This window comes from Arvicanthis niloticus, chromosome 24 (assembly GCF_011762505.2).
Source record: "Arvicanthis niloticus isolate mArvNil1 chromosome 24, mArvNil1.pat.X, whole genome shotgun sequence".
Taxonomy (NCBI): domain Eukaryota; kingdom Metazoa; phylum Chordata; class Mammalia; order Rodentia; family Muridae; genus Arvicanthis; species Arvicanthis niloticus.
In genome coordinates this window covers 40266539-40283723 of record NC_133432.1, presented here as the reverse complement: position 1 = coordinate 40283723, position 17185 = coordinate 40266539, and the positions used below count along the sequence as shown (strand labels likewise).

Sequence of the window (17185 nt, the reverse complement as noted above, 5' to 3'; positions counted from 1 at the left end):
GAGCAATTTTGAGTTGTTGGGTTTTTTTTTTTTTTTTTTTTTAAAGCAAGCCAACACAACCACCCAAACCCCAGCCCTCTAGCTATAATTTCAATATTCCACTCTAGGGAACCCGTCCCGCGGAGCCATGGCCCTCGCCCTGTTGAAGACGCTTCCTCTCTCGCCTTTCTTTGGAGCTGTCTATTTCTGGGTTGGCAAAGCAGAAGCTCCGGGTGCCCGCAGGAAGCCTCGCCCAGCTTGGGTCCCCACCCTCTAGCGCGCCCCTGGAGAGGGCCTGCCCGGGGGGGCGGAGCTAGCTACTCCCGCAGCCAATGAGCGAGCGTCTGGGGCCGGCGCCGGGGGCGGGGCTGCACTTGACAGTGGCGGTCGCTGGGCAGCCGAGCGGGCGCAACGGAGGAGCGCGGCGCGGCGCGGGCAACGGGGAGGGAGCAATTCGGCGGCCCTGGGTGGAGCAGCTGGCGGCGGCGGTGCGATGCTGCTGGTGTCCCCGGGCTCTGGCATCGCGGCCTCTTCCTAAGGTACCAGCTCTGCTCACCCCTCCTTCGCCCCGGGAGACCCGCGCGCCTGGGCAGTGGCTTTGTGGAGCCGGTGGGTGGGGCTGGGCGGGGCCGCGCCGTCGGGTCGCTTCCCTCCCGGGAAGAGGTGGGGGAGGAGGACGGTCTCGCCAGCAGCTGACGGCATCCCCACGCTACGTGTTCCTCCAGCCCCGTTGTGTTTTCAAAGAGGGTTTGTTCCGGGACAAAGTTAGATGCGGAGAGTTTGATGGATCCCTGGTCCCCGAGGCCATGGACAGACCCGTGGCACACTGCCCTGTACACCATGCGTTGAACTGGAGCGCAGCGGACTGGTGCACTTTCCCACAGGAGCAGCCCTGCTCACTTGGAACGCTGCAAGAGGAAATTGCTCTGTGGGACTCTCCCTGGGGAAGGAGGCTTTCAGCAGTCGCATCTACACCTCAACCTGGTGGGGTGTGCTTGGCCGCAGTGCCCACCTGGTTTAACCAGTGTACTGTAGAATAGCCCACGAGCTATGCTTTAAAGCTTTCAAATCTTAAGCCTATCTTACTTTCTAACCAAAGATCGCAGATACACGGCGCAGAACGGGCCAGCTACGTGTGTTGAGTTAAATATGTTATTGCTTTGTGGTTCGTATTGGCTTGTCTTTAATATTGGGACAAGTACTGTGAAGCAGGGGTTGGGGGTTGGGGGCGGGGGACTGATGAAGTTTTGACCCACTTCTCAGAGTGAGAAAGGAAAAGAATGCAGAACATAGCCAAAAGTTTCAGCTATCAAAGTAAGACGGATTGGATGAGTCCTATTTACAACTCTCAGTAATGTAGACTAATTAGACTCAACCCATGCTGGTTAAGAGAGATGGAGAGATGGCTCAGTGGTTAAGAGCACTGGCTACTCTTGCCTGGGACCAGGGTTTGATTCCCAGCATGCAGAGCTCACAAACATCTGTAGCTCAGTTCCAGGAGATGCAACGCCCTCTTCTGACCTCCACACGTACTACATGTACATGGTACATATGTATGTAGGCAAAATGTCCATACACATAAAATAAAAATAGATGTGTAAAAAAAAGTACTTAAAAAAAAAAACTCTGGCTTAATCAAGAATGTAGAAATAGGCCTATGATAAGATAACTTGGTTGCAGTAGTAACATTACTGCTTAATCTCACAATTAGCAGATTTTAACAAATATGTTGAATTCTATCTGATTTGAATACTTACCTGATCACGTAGAAATTTTCACATGGATTCTCTTCCTATCATCACACCTTCATACTGTAAAACAACGTTACAGTATCCTTAGCCAGGGACATATAGTTCAGGTCCTTATAATTCGTATACACACACACATACACACACTATATTATGTCTTACAAAAACTCATTTAAGAACCTGTCCTTAATAGTATGCAGCATTGACTCTGTGTGTCGGGCACTCACTGGGTGAGATTTAGACTTTTTGTTATCACTCTAAGGTAACATCATTACCTTTCCTAAGTTGTCTGACTTCCCACATAGTTCCAGTGGCCCTTGAACTCCCTGTGGTCTTCCTGCCTCCCCTGGACTCCAAGGGTTGGGATTACAAGCACATGCCACCATATCAAGCTGACGTGACTCTATTTTAGATAATTTCTTAAAAACCATACGGCAAGTGAGTGATCGAGGTAGGATTTGAACCTGAGTCTGCTTGACTCCCTGCCACTGTTCTTTGGCGTCTACAGGTTTTTGAGAGTTGCCCTGTTGTAACACAGTAGAGAATTGAAATGTATGTCATCTTGTGGCCTGACGTGTCAGAGCTGTTCAGAGAATATTTCTTCTCTCTGGGCCACTGTGTGCCCTGTGTATGGAGGGGCCACCCCAAGTCTCTCCACTGCTCCATCCCATAGGTCTGACTTTGGAGGTCTAGGTATGTGAAGCCCTTGCCTTTTCAAGCATCCCGATCCCCCACTTGGTGCTTAAGGAGTAATCGACTCACTCTGTCATCTGAGGCTATTTTAGTTCTGTGCACACCTTGTTGATTGGCAGCAATACATCCCCTGCAGTGTTCACAGTGACTCACGTGTCCTGCTATCCCAACTGTCAGAGAACTCCTGACAGAGGCTGGCCTACTTAAAAGGAAAAACTAAAATGAATTTGGGAGGGAAATATTATTCTAGGGAAACCTCCAAACTCTCTAGTACTGACCAAAAGAAGTGAATTCCATGTTCTAGGGAGGGGAAGCAAGCCTTCTTCATAGTGGGAGATGCCTCATCTACGAGGTGGCCTCCTGGCCTGCTGATGGATCTGGTAGCATACCGGTTTCTAATTTGATATTTTACTGAGGAACTTGTCGTTTGACTGGCCATCATTAAAAGTCATATCACAAGTGTGACCCAGTAAGTTTTGAAGCTGTCCCTAAAAAAATTAATTCTTTTATCATTTACAGCCATTGTTATGGAACTCCATTTCCCAATGGTGTGTGTGTGTGTGTGTGTGTGTGTGTGTGTGTTATGGTTTTTCACCTCTCTTTGGTTCAGGATGACTTCACAGCATAAAGCATAAAAGGAAACAAATACATTTGGGGCTGTGGCCTGCTACCTGAAAGTAAATCCCTATTCTTGGCATTTGGTTGCTATTACACTAAGTGGTTACAGTCTTGGAGTCTGTGTGTGTACTCTGGAGTTTCAAATAAAGCCTCCTGTGCAATGACTTCACCCCGTCCTCTCCAACAGCAATAAGATTTGTGTGTCTGAGACAGCTAGTTCTGTTAGTCCCCATTTCTTGCTTCTAAACTACAGCGTCAAATGCCAGGGAAAGTAGAGCCATTGTTTGTTTGTTGTGGCGTTCTTGTAACAGAATGGAAGGTGAACCAAAACCATGTTTGGACTAAGGTTCCATACACTTCTTTAAAGGACTATCGATCTGGGAATCTATGTGGAATTAGTGACATTTTCCAGTTTCCTAAACATATCACAAAAGCATCACGTGCAAAGATGCCGTGAACTTGCAACCATCCAAAACCAAGTCTTTCACTCTGTTCCTAAAACTTCCCAAGAAACAACAATCCATCTTGCTTTTTGTCATGTTTTACTAACTCTGAAATATCTCAGCTGGAAGATTTGATTTTTTTTTTAAATGTCATATGGGAAAGTGAAAATCTGGACAGTTTTAGGATATGTCACTTCCAACACTGTATGTACAGATCACACCAGTTCATTATGGTTTGGAGTTCCCTTCCCTGGTGTCCTTGCTGGCTTTCCTATCGCTGTGATAGAACACTCTGACTAATAGTGACTTGAGAAAGAAACAGTATATTTGGCTTACAGGGTGTGCTAGTTTTTGTCAATGAGACATAAGCTAAAAAGAGCTTATGTCAGCTGGAAAGAGGGAAATGACAATTGAGGAAGAGTCTCTATCGGATGGACCCATGGGCACATCTGTGGGGACACTTTCTTGATTAAAGACTGATGTCAGCTGATGCTGATTGATGCAGGAGGACCCAGCTCATTGTCTGTGGTGCTACCCTCAGGCAAGCCCTGAGTGGTGATAGGAAAGCATCTAGGGAGAGCAAGCCAATAAGAAGCATTCTTCTGCAGCTCTCAGCCTTAGTTCCTTCCTCCAGGTTCCAAACTTGAGCTCTGATGATGGACTATAAACAAGCCCTATTCTCCCCAAGTTGCTTTTGGTTGTGATGTTTATTTATCTGAGCAACAGAAACCAAACTAGGACACAGGTTATGCTCTGTGATTGGGGGAAGCCTAGGCGTGCATCTGGAGGCAGGAATTGAAGCAAAGACTACACAGAACACTGCTTACTGCCTTACTGCCTCTGGCTCCTGCTCAGCCAGCTTTCTGACAAAACCTAGTACCACAAACCCAGGATTGGCACTTCCCACAGTGGGTGGGCCCTTCTGTACCAATTAGCAATTGAGAAAATGCCCCCACAGACATTCCCACAAGCCATTGTGGCAAAGGCAATTCCTGAAGGGAGATAATGTTCCCTCTTCACACTTTCCTTGGCCAGTGATGGACAGACAATGTGTATGCACGAACCCAGCCACAGACTGTAAGGTAGCTTCATCAGTGCCTGACTTTCTTCTGTCTGGTAAAGCATTTGTATCTTGCTTTGGAAAGCACTATGGAAATGCCCACCAAAGAGAAACAGTTTCTTTAGTAATCTGCTCTCGCTCTCTCTCTCGCTCTCCTGCCTTGGTGCCGACATAGATACATCTTGCAGTGCCACTTCATACATGGTTTTTGTTAAAACATACATCATTGCATTAACTTGGGGGAATGTGAGCAAATGGTTGCTTACCCCAGATACCGCACCACCAGCAAAACCAAGAAGTGATTCAGTCCAAGTTTAGCTTGCATGAACCAATGAATTCAACTGGAGTCACTTGCAGGAATGTAACAGCTTACAGGTGCCTCCTTCACTGAAAAAGAATATCCACCCCCAGCAGCTACCTGCTTATATATCCTGGGAAGGGGTGGGTCTCGTGCTGTCATGGTGCAAACCCCACCCTCCAGAAGGGAATGTTAGTAGGCTCCATCTTGTTCTGGTCTGCTGTGGGCCATAACAGTTGCTCTCATTTCGAGATAAGCTTGGCATGTTATGCCCAGAGGATGGACTCCCGTGACATGCAGCTTTGTAAAAGTGAGAAGAAAATGGACAGCTGTGGCTTAGCTAATGACCTGTGTGTGCCCCCACTGTTGTCAAATTGCCACCAATGTTAGTAGAACATCAGTCTTTAAAAAAATACACTGTTCTCATGGCCATTTAAATGTGGGTACAACATCAACAGCTCGTGCTGCTCTGCTTATTGGACTGTAGGCTCTGGGGAGGCAGGGACCATCTGTGTCCTGTTCGTAGGAGACGGCAACCACTTGGGACAGCGACACGCAGTAATCATGTATAGAATAAGTTTGAACACCCTCTATGGAAAGCACGGAAACACTTCAAGGTGTCTTCAAATTCTGATATCAATGAAAATGCCAACTGAACGTCAGCAGTGAATCCTGCCTCTGATCTACGGAAGCCCGCTTTAAAAATATTTGATGGCATTACAAAACTAGTTCATGGTAGATTAAATTTCAGGGCTTTTATTATTTCCCGTGGAAGGAATTTATGTTTTATACCCGGGGCCCTTTTTATACGACCTAAACTCACTGCTTGCTTGAACTCTATGCTCTGTTTTCTTCTTACGCCGTCTGTGTATTGTGTAATGAAAGGGAAAATGTCTCCTTTCTCCAGTTTGGCCACTGAAGCAGGAGTCAGAGCTACGGCCTTCCCTGGATATACAGTGATGAGGACCTGAACCCACCTTATGTTTTAATGCTAGAAAGGGCTATGTATAGAGTTTGACATGTTGCAGAGAACAAGGAGGAAGAAAAAGAGAGAAAGAATGTAGAAAAAGAGGGATGAAGACGTGGAGAGGAAGGAAAGAGAAGGAAGAAAGGCCAGCCTTGCAGCACAGTGTAGATAGACCCTCTTCTTTCCGTGGCTCAGCCTCCTCACTGCTGTCTGCTCAAGCAGAATGCACTCCTAGACCAATCACAGGAAGATGGACAGTTTCGTCAATGGGAAGTGAACTGTGGTGAGCATACCAGCTCAGCCACAGCTCAGAAGCAGTCCTAGGGACCTGCAAGGAATGCACATCTCCCGGAGAACCCCAGTCTGTGTTTGTCACAGCTGAGCCTGCAAAGATACACCTGCTTCCCTTGCAGGGGTCTGAATGCAGAGCTCACTTGTCTGGGTTCTAAGCTACACCCAGGCTCCCGCTGAGAGAAGACTAATCCTGTGTGGGCAGGAGGTTACCAAGGAGCATGCCTGGCTCCAGGTGTTACAGTTAAGTCTTAGCATTGTGATGGTAGACCAGGGCTGGGTCTTTTATCTAGTAAGAAATGATTTTAATTGAATTTTTTCAGCTATATGCCAATAAAACTTAAACATAATTGCTTGTGTTAAGTATTGTTAACATGAGGCAAAGTAATGGAAATTACAAAAAAAAAAAAAAAAAAAGTTTAAAACTTGCTTACTGAGTAAAGAGAATAGGATGACAGAAAACTAACTCCACAATTTGGAGGATGTTCTGATACCTCGGGTCTGATTTAATCTGGTGTAATAAGAAACATAGAAGTGATTGCCATTAAGCACGATGTTTCTATTTTATATACCCACATTCTCCTAGAAGGTTAGCATAGTTACCAGAGCTTCCACACACAGAAACGCCAAGCCAGGAGGGAGAAGGGATGAGGGGCAGTGTGGGCAGAAGAGGCAGGGTAGGGGGCAGGGAGATGGCTAGTGGGAGTCACTTCAGCAGACAGTCTGAAGAGGAACCAATTCTCCCTGATGGGTCAGTACCAGTCCCTGGGGTTACGGTGGCCCACAATATGTGTTACTGAAAGAGGTGGGACAGGCTCTGATTGGTTAGCAAGGCCCTGAGATGTCAGAATATCAAGATACAGAGACTAAAACTCGTCATTAATACATGGGTGTTGGGGAGGGGAAGTATTTTGATAGTTAACTAATGAATTAGTCTCATAGATACATAGAATGTTCTATAAAAAAGAGCAGAAACGTCTACCTTGGGGTCTGATAGATGAACTCATCTAGTAAACATTAATTATGTCTGAGTCATCATGCCAGATGGCCCAGCCATGCTGCTCTCCATCCCTAATAGCCACGGTAGTCAGGTATGTGGTGTTGATCCTGAGAAAGCCAGAAAGCATGTATTGTATAATGAAGTTCCCCATGGGTAAACCACCATAATGAAAAGGACATGACGCATTAGTCAGTCAGAAAGTGATGACCTGTGGGCTCGCAACTGGCATGGTTGCCTATACAAGACCTGTAGCAGATCAAGTCTCTCAAAATTCTAGCATGGAGATTCGGCAATTGATTGGTTGCTGAGGGACAGAGTCATTTTTTCTGGGGGGTCGTAGTCCCTGGAAGGTTGTCGGTGGATCCAGTGGATGGCCCTAAACCTGAATATGGGTTTTGTAAGCATTTTTCACTTGCAGCCTCTTGTCAACCAAGAAATGTTTACTTGATCCTGGGCATACAGATGCCTTAGTTACCATTCTATTGCAGTGAAGAGGCAGCCATGGCCCATGCAACTATTGTCTTAAAAAGAAAAACATTCAACTGAGGTCTTACTTATGGTTTCTGAGGTTTAGTCCATTACCATGGAAGGGAACATGATGGAGCTGAGAGCTGATGTGAAGGCTGGGGTGGGGGAGGAAGAGAGACAGACAGACAGACAGACAGACAGACAGACACAGAGAGAGACAGACCATCAGAGAGACAGACAGAAACAGAGAGACAGACAGAGAGCACATGCCTGGGCCTGACATAGGCTTTTGAAACCTCACCCCACCTACACACACACACACACACACACACACACACACACACACACACACACATACACACACACACTTCTTCCCACAAGGTCATACTTACTCTAGAAAGGCCACATCTCTTAATAATGCTACTCCCTGGCATCTAAGCATTTAAATTTATGCCTATGGAGGCCATTCTTATTCCAAGCACCACATGAGGTAGGTGAAATTTGAAATAGGTAAGAAAATCAAGCATTTGCTATTAATAACTTATTTTAAAACAGTTCTTTAGTGTACACATAGTCTTGCTGTTTATTAAGGATGACAGCAAATTTGCATACTGACGAGATGGATCTGCTTGTTTGTTTTGACATAAAGAATTAAATTATGACCAAATATTAGATACTCCAGGGCATCACACAGCCTCAGTGTTTTTCAGAGTTGGTCGATATTTTGACTGGTCAATACTGACAATGCTGCTTCTAATGCATAGTATTATAAAATGGTAGAAGTGTGTTTAGGACCATTTTTGCAAATGGTTGGAAATTCTATTTTTAATCCTGAACCAAAATTCTTTCAGGATTTCTTTCTTGTATGAAATTCAAGTCAGCAGCATTTTTAAAAATCAGCCATTCTAAGGACACTGTCCAAAGGTGCACTAGTGAAATAACTGTGATGGGGAATAACTGTAGGGAAATACTAAGTCTCTGATTTCCACAATTAAACCATTATTTTTTAAAACAAACAAACAGAGAGGCTTTGCATGTACAGTAGGAACACTATAGTGGACAATGAGCTGTGGTCTGCACTTGGAGCTAAGGTTTGGGGGCTTTGTCTCTTGGCATGTGTGTTGTGTGCTCATCACCAACCCCACAGTGAAATCACACCACGCAATACAGGCGAACGCTGCTAGGAAACCCTCCGGCTTGTACAGGTTTGCTTTCCGATTCTCTTTTGCTCCTTGTGTGTTCAGGAGCCTTTTTACTGTTGTCAACCTTTTGTGACTCACAGTTTAAGAAACTGGGACCTGAACAGCGACGTGTAGCAGCTACTGATGTTTATTAATGTTTACATCGTGTTGGGGGGCTGTAAATCTCTAGATATACATGGCACGATGTGTGTAAGTCTGTACATATCCGCACTATTTTATTTAAGAGGCTTACGTGTCCGTGGATTTTGGTATCCTCGGGGGTCCAGTTCCCCATGAATATGGAGAGCGATGATATTGAATGTTTTGGGCATAAAAAGGGCTGTGACTCAAACAGATCTGGACTAGCTGCCCCTTCATGCATGAGAAGCAATCAATGTCTGTGGAAGGCTGTGTGGTTGGCATTGCCCTGAGGGCTTCACACTTCCTGTTTAGGTCATTTAATCCCCCTGTGAGGCCTGGCCACTTACTGCTGCTGTCTTACTTAGGGATCAGGAAGCTGAAGAGTGAACAGGCCAGGTCACTTCCCAAAGTCACCCTGACAGACAATGAGAGAGTTGAAGCAAGAGCCTGTCCTGTCCTAAGAACTGTCACTTCAGCACTAGGCCCCCTGCACATGGACTTCCTTGTCCATTATGTGGGGCTATGGGTTTCCTCCTGGCTGGTTGGTTCTAAGTCTGTACGGTCATTTGCATCGGGTATCCAGTGCAAGGATGCTCCCGTTGTGACTGCTGATTGCTGATTTGGGAGACTCACTCTTATGTGAGGGTCTTGTGAACGTTGCAGGCGTTTCCTCTTTCAGGTTCAGCCCAGCCATGTTCACAGTCAGGGCAAGCCTCCACCTCACACATCACCATCACACACACACACACACACACACACACACACACAAACACACACACACACACACACACACACACACACACAAACAGACACACACGTACGACTCCCTTACCAATCTTTTCAAGTCCAGCTTCCCCAGAAACCCACGTCCTCTCGCACGAACAATCGGATGACTGTGGGAGGCAGATGGAAAACACTTTAAAATGAAGCGGAGCAGAACGTTCTGTATCCCCCATAGGAGGCTTCCCCCGCTCGTACAGCAGTAGAATTCAATCCCCCAAAAGTAGAACAAGAGGAATGCTTCCATTCAAGGCTCATGTGCCGAGATTAGGAGTTGTCATCTTTACTTGCCGACCTTTAAATTCTAGATTTGTTTTCTTCTTCAGTAGCAAGAAGACCATCTGCACCTTTCAGCGTCTGTCTAAGCACCGACTAAACAGCGTATTTAACCACAGAGTCCACAGCTCCAGGTAGCTAGCAGCTCATAAGTGTGTGTGTGTGTGTGTGTGTGTGTGTGTGTGTGTAGGAGCCCAAGGGTGGAGTCAGGAACATTCCCCAGTCATTCTCCACCTTATGCATTCACTGAGGCAGGATATATCAGTTGAGTTCACAGTTTACTGATAGGGTTAACTTAGCTTGCCAGCTTGCTCTGGGATCTCATCTCTGCCCTCCAAGGGCTAGAACATCTGGCTACCATGTCCATCCAGTTTTAACATGGGTTCAGAGGATCCAAACTCTGATCTACATTCTTGACTAACAAATGCTTTATCCACAGGGCTATCCCTCCAGCTATCAGTGCTAAAAACACTTCTAGAATATTCTAGTATGTAACTGAATAATCATTTGAGTATTTAGGTAAGAAAATAGAAGGAAGTAGAAACCACCCACAAACCTACCCTGGGAACATAAGTAATATTTGAGTTTTTATTTCTTCCCAGACTATTTTTCCAAGTTTTCATGCAGTTTTTTTTTATGAAAATAGACCCATTTAACATGCTATTTTATAAGCTGATTTTTCCCAGAAAAAATTATCCAAGATATCTCTCCACAACAGCAAAATTACATAGAATATTTTAGGCAGGCTGAAGCCAACAGGCTGCCATTCCTGTGCTTAAGACACTATAATAGCTTAGAACTGACAAGGTAGCCCAGTGGTTAAATATCTTACTTCTCTTCCAGAAGTTCCTGGGTTCATTTCCCAGCTCCCACATGGTAGTTCACAATTTTTTGTAACTCTTGTTCCAGGGAATGTTGCCTCTTCTGATCTGTGTGGACTCCTGAACACGTGGGCACATACATCCACTCAGGCGCTGCCCCCTGACACACATACACACACCCACACACATACACATAAAATACAATAATAATAAAAATTATAAAAATGAGTAAATATAGAAATTCTTAGTATCGAGGCTTAGTATCCACCCTGACACGGGGCTTTTGTGCCTCATGGAGTTTTCTAGAAGCCCAAGCTTGGTGTTGGCTAAATGAGACCTCTGCATTGGGGGCTCTACCCAGGCCATCAGCCTCCCACTGTTTATATGGTCTTCATGAGGTCCTAAAGTTCCTGGTGGCTTTGAACGTGGAAGTCCAAACAGGCTGTTCTCGCCCAGCATCCTGTGATGGATGAGTGTCATGAGACACACATCCCCATTTGCTGTCTCTTTAAACCAAGTCCATCTGTCCATAAAAACTGTGCCATTAAGAAACCTCCCCCACCTCCACCCCCATCTTATAATTAACGTTTCTGCAGCTGGCTCTCAAGGATTGCTTCTCTTAGGAGCAAAGCTACCAAAGCTAATTGAAGCCCACGGATGCTACCCAAACTGCATGGCCCTTTAAATCCCCCCACCCCAGCCGGGGTCTTGGTAGGTGCTCACAAACCGACTGCTTCCAGCTTCTCCTCCATTGACTTTCCCTGGATTCAGAGTCTAGTAAAGCAACCGAGTATCGAAACTCTGGTTGCGAAAGAGCCACGCAGAAGCAGCCCGTCTTCACTGCCGCCTGCCCCTCTGAGCCAGCTGAGTGTGTTACCAGTGGGATTTACTTCACCCTGCTTCTTCTCACTAGATAGTGTGCTCTTAAACAATTACGCAAATTCCTTTTGATACCCAGTTTCTCCGAAAACAGATCATAGCTCTAAAACCATGTGCTGACTAATTGATATTCTTCTGGTTTTCAGTGGCCATGGCTGTTTTATTGGAGTCTGTCACCACCTTGTCCCCAAACTCCTGCCAAAACCACAAACAAAGCAAAACAAAGATGTAAATATAATTTGTGCACATGTATACACCATCAATAGAACACACAACATTTTAAAATGAATGCGAGTCATCTTTCTCTAGCTACAAATAGTTTTACTCTTTTAGTTGTCCCTTGGCAGAGCACCTTGAACTGACTAGCTATTCATGCCCCTTCAGGCACCCGTCTCCTGACCAGCACGACTCTCTCTGCCACCCCTCCCCCAAAGCGAAGCCTAGACCACCAGTTCTACTCTGTCAGCCTCTTGTCTCTGAACATTTTCATATCCCACAATTTTTTTTTGTTCCTCTCAGCCAAGACATGAACGAATCTGCAAGAACAAAATTTACCATGTATCCTGTGGCCATCGCAACTGTTAAGGTCGCCTGAGACTGTGTAACTAATGTAAAAGATCTTTTCCTCAAAGGATGTCATTAGCTGTTCTCAGGGCAAGAGGTTCTTTGTGGCTAATTGAACGAAAGCCATAAGGAAGGGTCAGTGCCCTGTTACATCACAGATGCTTCTCGAGGCCATTAATGTTTAGGTACCACGAAGCACACTTATCTACCGACATGGCTTTCTATGTGCCTGATTCATCAACAGAAGTGGTTATGGGCCCTGGAGTCTTCTGCAGCCTATTTAAATAAGCTATCAATAACCTTAAAAGCTTTCCAACACTGATGCTCACCACCACTTACCGGCTACTGTAAACTGGATGAGCACCTGCCTCCTGTTTCAGCTTCTCCCGAGTGTTTGTTAAACAGGGTATTTATCAGAGATGCCAACGACACAGAGATGTGTTATAACATGTGCTTTTCCTTGGACTTTTTAACTGAAATGTAGAAATTCATTCTTTGTTGCATCATGCCCTTTGGTCCACAAATTAAAACTAGCTGTGTTGAAGAAATATTATATGTGTGTTTCATCCCTAGTTAGCAGAAGATGATCAGGGCTGGCACAGCCTTCTGAGCTGAGGCTGTGAGATCAAGACTGTAGATCAAGAAACAGCCAGAACAAGAGCCTTACCTGTAGTCCACTCCCACCTCACACCAGCACAATGCCTCAGGCCCAAACAGTTCAGAGTGGTGGCCAATACTAGCTGAACCCCCTCTCTGTCCAGTATCTTGACTAAGGTCTCAAAGAACTCCAAAATGTAAGAAGCACAACCCTGGTGGTTGTGGTGGTGGTGGTGGTGGTGCTGCTGCTGCTGCTGCTTCTCCTTCTTCTTCTTCTTCTTCTTCTTCTTCTTCTTCTTCTTCTTCTTCTTCTTCTTCTTCTTCTTCTTCTTCTTCTTCTTCTCCTCTTCCTCCTCCTCCTCCTCCTTTTCTTCTTCTTCTCCTCTTCTTCTCTTCTTCTTCTTCTTCTTCTTCTTCTTCTTCTTCTTCTTCTTCTTCTTCTTCTTCTTCTTCTTCTCCTTCTCCTTCTCCTTCTCCTTCTCCTTCTCCTTCTCCTTCTCCTTCTCCTTCTCCTTCTCCTTCTCCTTCTCCTCCTCTTCCTCCTCCTCTTCCTCCTCCTCTTCCTCCTCCTCTTCCTCCTCTTCCTCCTCCTCTTCCTCCTCTTCCTCCTCTTCCTCCTCTTCCTCCTCTTCCTCCTTTGTTGACTCTGATCAAACTTTACTCAAATTCTGGAAGAGAAGAAATTTGAAGTGACCTCGTATGCCCCTAAGTTCTGCAGTGGGGAGGGCACAGAAGAAAGGGATTTAAAGTCATGTCCATTAACTTCCTAACATATAGTGAACTCAAGAAATCATGGATTTGAGGGAAGCTCAGGCTCTCCACTCCCGACATGGGCTTAAGGTTGGGGAAGATACTGAGCTGCTTATGAGCCAGACAGGCTGCCACCCACCTTTGTGACAGCTCTATTGCTGTGGCTTCAGAGGACACACATTCCCACAACACTGACTAAAACTCTGGATCGTTAGTCAAGGTCCACCTCAGAGTTCTGAAACTCGAAAGCACACCTTGCAAGTGCGGTTCTCTGGAAGCACATTTTTCTTCTGGATCCTGGGTGAGACCTGATCACATTTATTTCATTTTTATTTGGGCTGTGAGTTTCACATGAGCAATAGCATTGAATGGCATTGTGTGACATAAATGAATGCCATGACACCTTTGTCTAAAAAATGATGAGTCTGGGGACTGGAGAGTTGGCTTAGGGGTCAGGATGGGGGTTGAGTTCCCAGCACCCACATCAGGTGGCTCATGGTTACCTGCAAGTCTATCTCCAGGGGTGTGTGATGACCTCCTCTCACCTCCAAGGCCACCTGCACACACATACAAGACACAGACACACAAACCCACACATCTACATAACAATAAAACAATGGATCCTTTAAAATGACTTTATCTGAAGTAGTGTCTGTCAAAATCAAGTAGAGTCATGAACATGCCCATTTCCCATCCAATTAGATCTCGAGAGCCTGAGCGTTGTTCTTTATTGGACCACACACCTGCCAGTGAAGACCTGAGCCTGTATCATATTCCAGGAAAGGGGAGTAAAAGCAAGCAGCGTTCTGCTTGGAGACTGCATTCTATTCATCCAATGTCACCACGGTGATGAGACTGTATCTTTTAGAGGGGAATCCTTGGAGACCTAGTTCCCCTCTGGTGTTAGTTGGCTGAATTCCGCCGAGCTTTTGAACTCTTGGATCTGCTCATGCGTCTTATCTGGGAACTTTCGTGAGGTTTCTGGGTTGTTTGCAAAGGCGTTTGCTTGTGTGAGGTTCTGTGAGAAGGGAGCACCACATTCTCCTCCATCCATTCTGTTACTGTGAAGAGACGCTGACCAAAAGCGGCTTGCAGGGTGGGGAAGGTTTATTTTAGCTTACATTATCATTAAGATAATTTGACAATTCTCATGAGCAGAGAGGGTGTTGGATCTACGTAGAGTTGTGTGTCTCTCAGATAAAGGTACTGGCTATGAATTAAACTACTTGAGGCTTGGCGTATGCATGAATCCCCAAGGAACTCGCCTTTCCCAGTGCATACTCAACAACGGAACAAGTCATCTTTATTTCTTCCTAGTTGATTAATTCTTTGATGGAATAGGAACTGTCTGTCCATGTTTTTATTATGCCTCTTAAGGTGCTTATTCTGTCCCATGGCTTTTTTTTTTTTTTCAGTATTATGAGCAGACGCAGTTTAGAATGTAAGACATTAGACATCCATGGCTCGCTCGGTTAACATTTCAATACAATCCTGCAGCAGTGGCTTCGGCCCGCATACTAAAATGCTGTTTTGTTAAAAACTTTTCAGCCCCCTCCCCCCAGGAAGCTTGTTTGTAACAGCTGCTTTTGCTCCAGTCTTTGGGTGGCATTGAAATTTTGACTCACTGCTCAGTTCTAGACTGAGTTGCACAGTCTTCATTTTTCTCTCTTCCACCATGACAGTCACCCAGAGTTCAGACTGTTTTTTAAAACCCAGAGTTGTTCTATAAAACTGATTGCTTAGCAAACTCAAACCAGGTAATTTAGGTCCCTGAACTGCTCTGAACTGGGGGCTGTAGGCACTTTTCTTTCTGGCTCATGAGTGTGCTCGGGATAATTACAAATCAATTCTTTCTCTTCTTAGGTTTGTTTACGGTACAGAGTTTTTACGTTCCTGTTCAGCTCAGTCTATTTTGTCCCATCAGGAGCAAGTGTGACCATCGGTAACTTTGATTTTCCTGGAATTTGCCAAATGTCTCAGTGAAGCTGCCCTGGGATTTACAGTGTTGAAATCTCTCCCCACTGGAACTCAACTCTGAGAGTGGTGAGGGGAGGCAGTCCCCTCGGTCACGGTCACCAGTGCAAGTGTTTGTCCTAAAGCAGAGTTCGATGTAAGAGGTCAGATAAATCTGTATGCAATATTGCAGACAAATCGAGGTGCATTCCCAGACTCCCACTCTTCTCCAGGGCTCGGTGTCAATTCTGTTTCTATAGTCGTGAGGAAACACCATGACCCAAAGCAACTTGGGGAGAGATGGCTCATCTCAGCTTACAGGTCCTGATAACAGTCTGTCACTGAGGGAAGTCAGGGCAGGAGCCTGGAGGCAGGAGCTGAGGCAGAGGCCATAGAAGAGAGTCGCCTACTGGCTCGCTCTTCCCAGTTTGCCCACTTGCCCAGGAGTGGCATTGCTCACATGTGGGCCTTCCCACATCAATCACTAAACAAGAAAATGCCCCCACAGGCTTGCCTATGTGCTAATAGGCTGGAGGCATGTTCTTAACTGATGTCCCCCTCTTCTCAGATGACTCTGGCTTGGGTCACATTGACAAGAAAACTAACCAGGACAAGTGTGGCCCTTGGACTGTGGAGAGAAGAGTCACATTGGTCAACAGTAGAACCTGAACAGACCATGCCAGGTCTTCATCCATGCTTAACAACTAATCGCGCCCCCAGCTCCTTCACCCAAACCTGTCACCTGTAGATAGATTCTGTTTGGTCCTTTAAAAATAGAAACTATGCTTCACAGGTTTGTTGTGAGGAGCAAACAAGAGTCTGCTGATAGTGCCCTGGACACAATGGGCAAGCCATTTAGGTGCAGTGAAAAGCCAAGGTCAGCGAAGACCAAGACCTGAGCGAGAGTCCTGTGCATCTCCAGGTGCCATTCTTGAGAGTCAGGGATGTGAATCTACGGAGACGATGCCATCTGTCTGCTGTATTCATCTCTACCACCGCCCGCAAATTTTAACTATAATGTCTTAATGAGACCTGCGGGGAAGACAAGTCAAACTCAGAATGATGTTAGAGGTGCCCGTGCGTGTGTCAGTGACATCTTAATGACTCTGGCAGTAATTGCCAGGAAGATTCTCTCATCTGCCAGGCTGTGCTGACTTATCAGCGCTGGTCCATGTATTGTGTTTCTGCATTTCTAATGTGACTACCTGGAAACCCAAATCATTAAGGGAAAAGGCATCATGTTTTGTATCTTGATAGGGAACGAAAGAAAAGCCAGTGATACTTCCCTTCAGGAAATGATCCAACGCGGCTTCACGCAGGAAACAACGTCTCCTCACTCATTTTACAGTTCAGCCCCAGAACAGCCCCGCTGTGGCTCTATAATTAGAAATATAATATTTGAATCCAGAAGCTAGGGAAAATGTCAGGCTCATTCTCTGCCCTCTCCCCCACATGCACTATATTTAGTTGGTTTGTTTTTTTTTTTTTTTTTTTTTTTCACAGAATTCAGCGTTTGGGACTTTTGCCCTAGTTGTGATGTTTGGGGACAGAAAACACGGAGTTTCTTGTGGTGTTTCCATAGTAGCATACAAGAGTTAGTTATAAGTTAGTCCACAAGAGTTTGTTATTACGTATCTGCCCCGTGAGTGCCTAGGAGGACAGCAGTGGGATTTCCTGT

General features: G+C 45.6%; 1 protein-coding gene and 1 long non-coding RNA gene across 3 annotated transcripts in view; one reads left to right on the top strand and one right to left on the bottom strand.

The window, feature by feature from the left end:
• Positions 1 to 364: 364 nt before the first annotated feature.
• Fry (FRY microtubule binding protein) overlaps positions 365 to 17185 on the top strand; it is a 374882-nt gene continuing 358061 nt past the window's right edge. Inside the window, exon 1 of one of the 2 annotated variants that reach the window (XM_076923845.1) lies at positions 365 to 518. The gene's annotated coding sequence lies outside the window, so the exon portion shown is untranslated. The remainder of the gene's footprint in view (positions 519 to 17185) is intronic. The other variant, XM_076923846.1, reaches the window with a different exon arrangement.
• Positions 1737 to 10914, bottom strand: LOC143438190 (uncharacterized). Its single transcript, XR_013107188.1, has 3 exons — positions 10776 to 10914; positions 9720 to 9780; positions 1737 to 1790 (listed from the first exon to the last, which is right to left on the bottom strand). It is a non-coding gene; the product is annotated as an uncharacterized LOC143438190 (long non-coding RNA).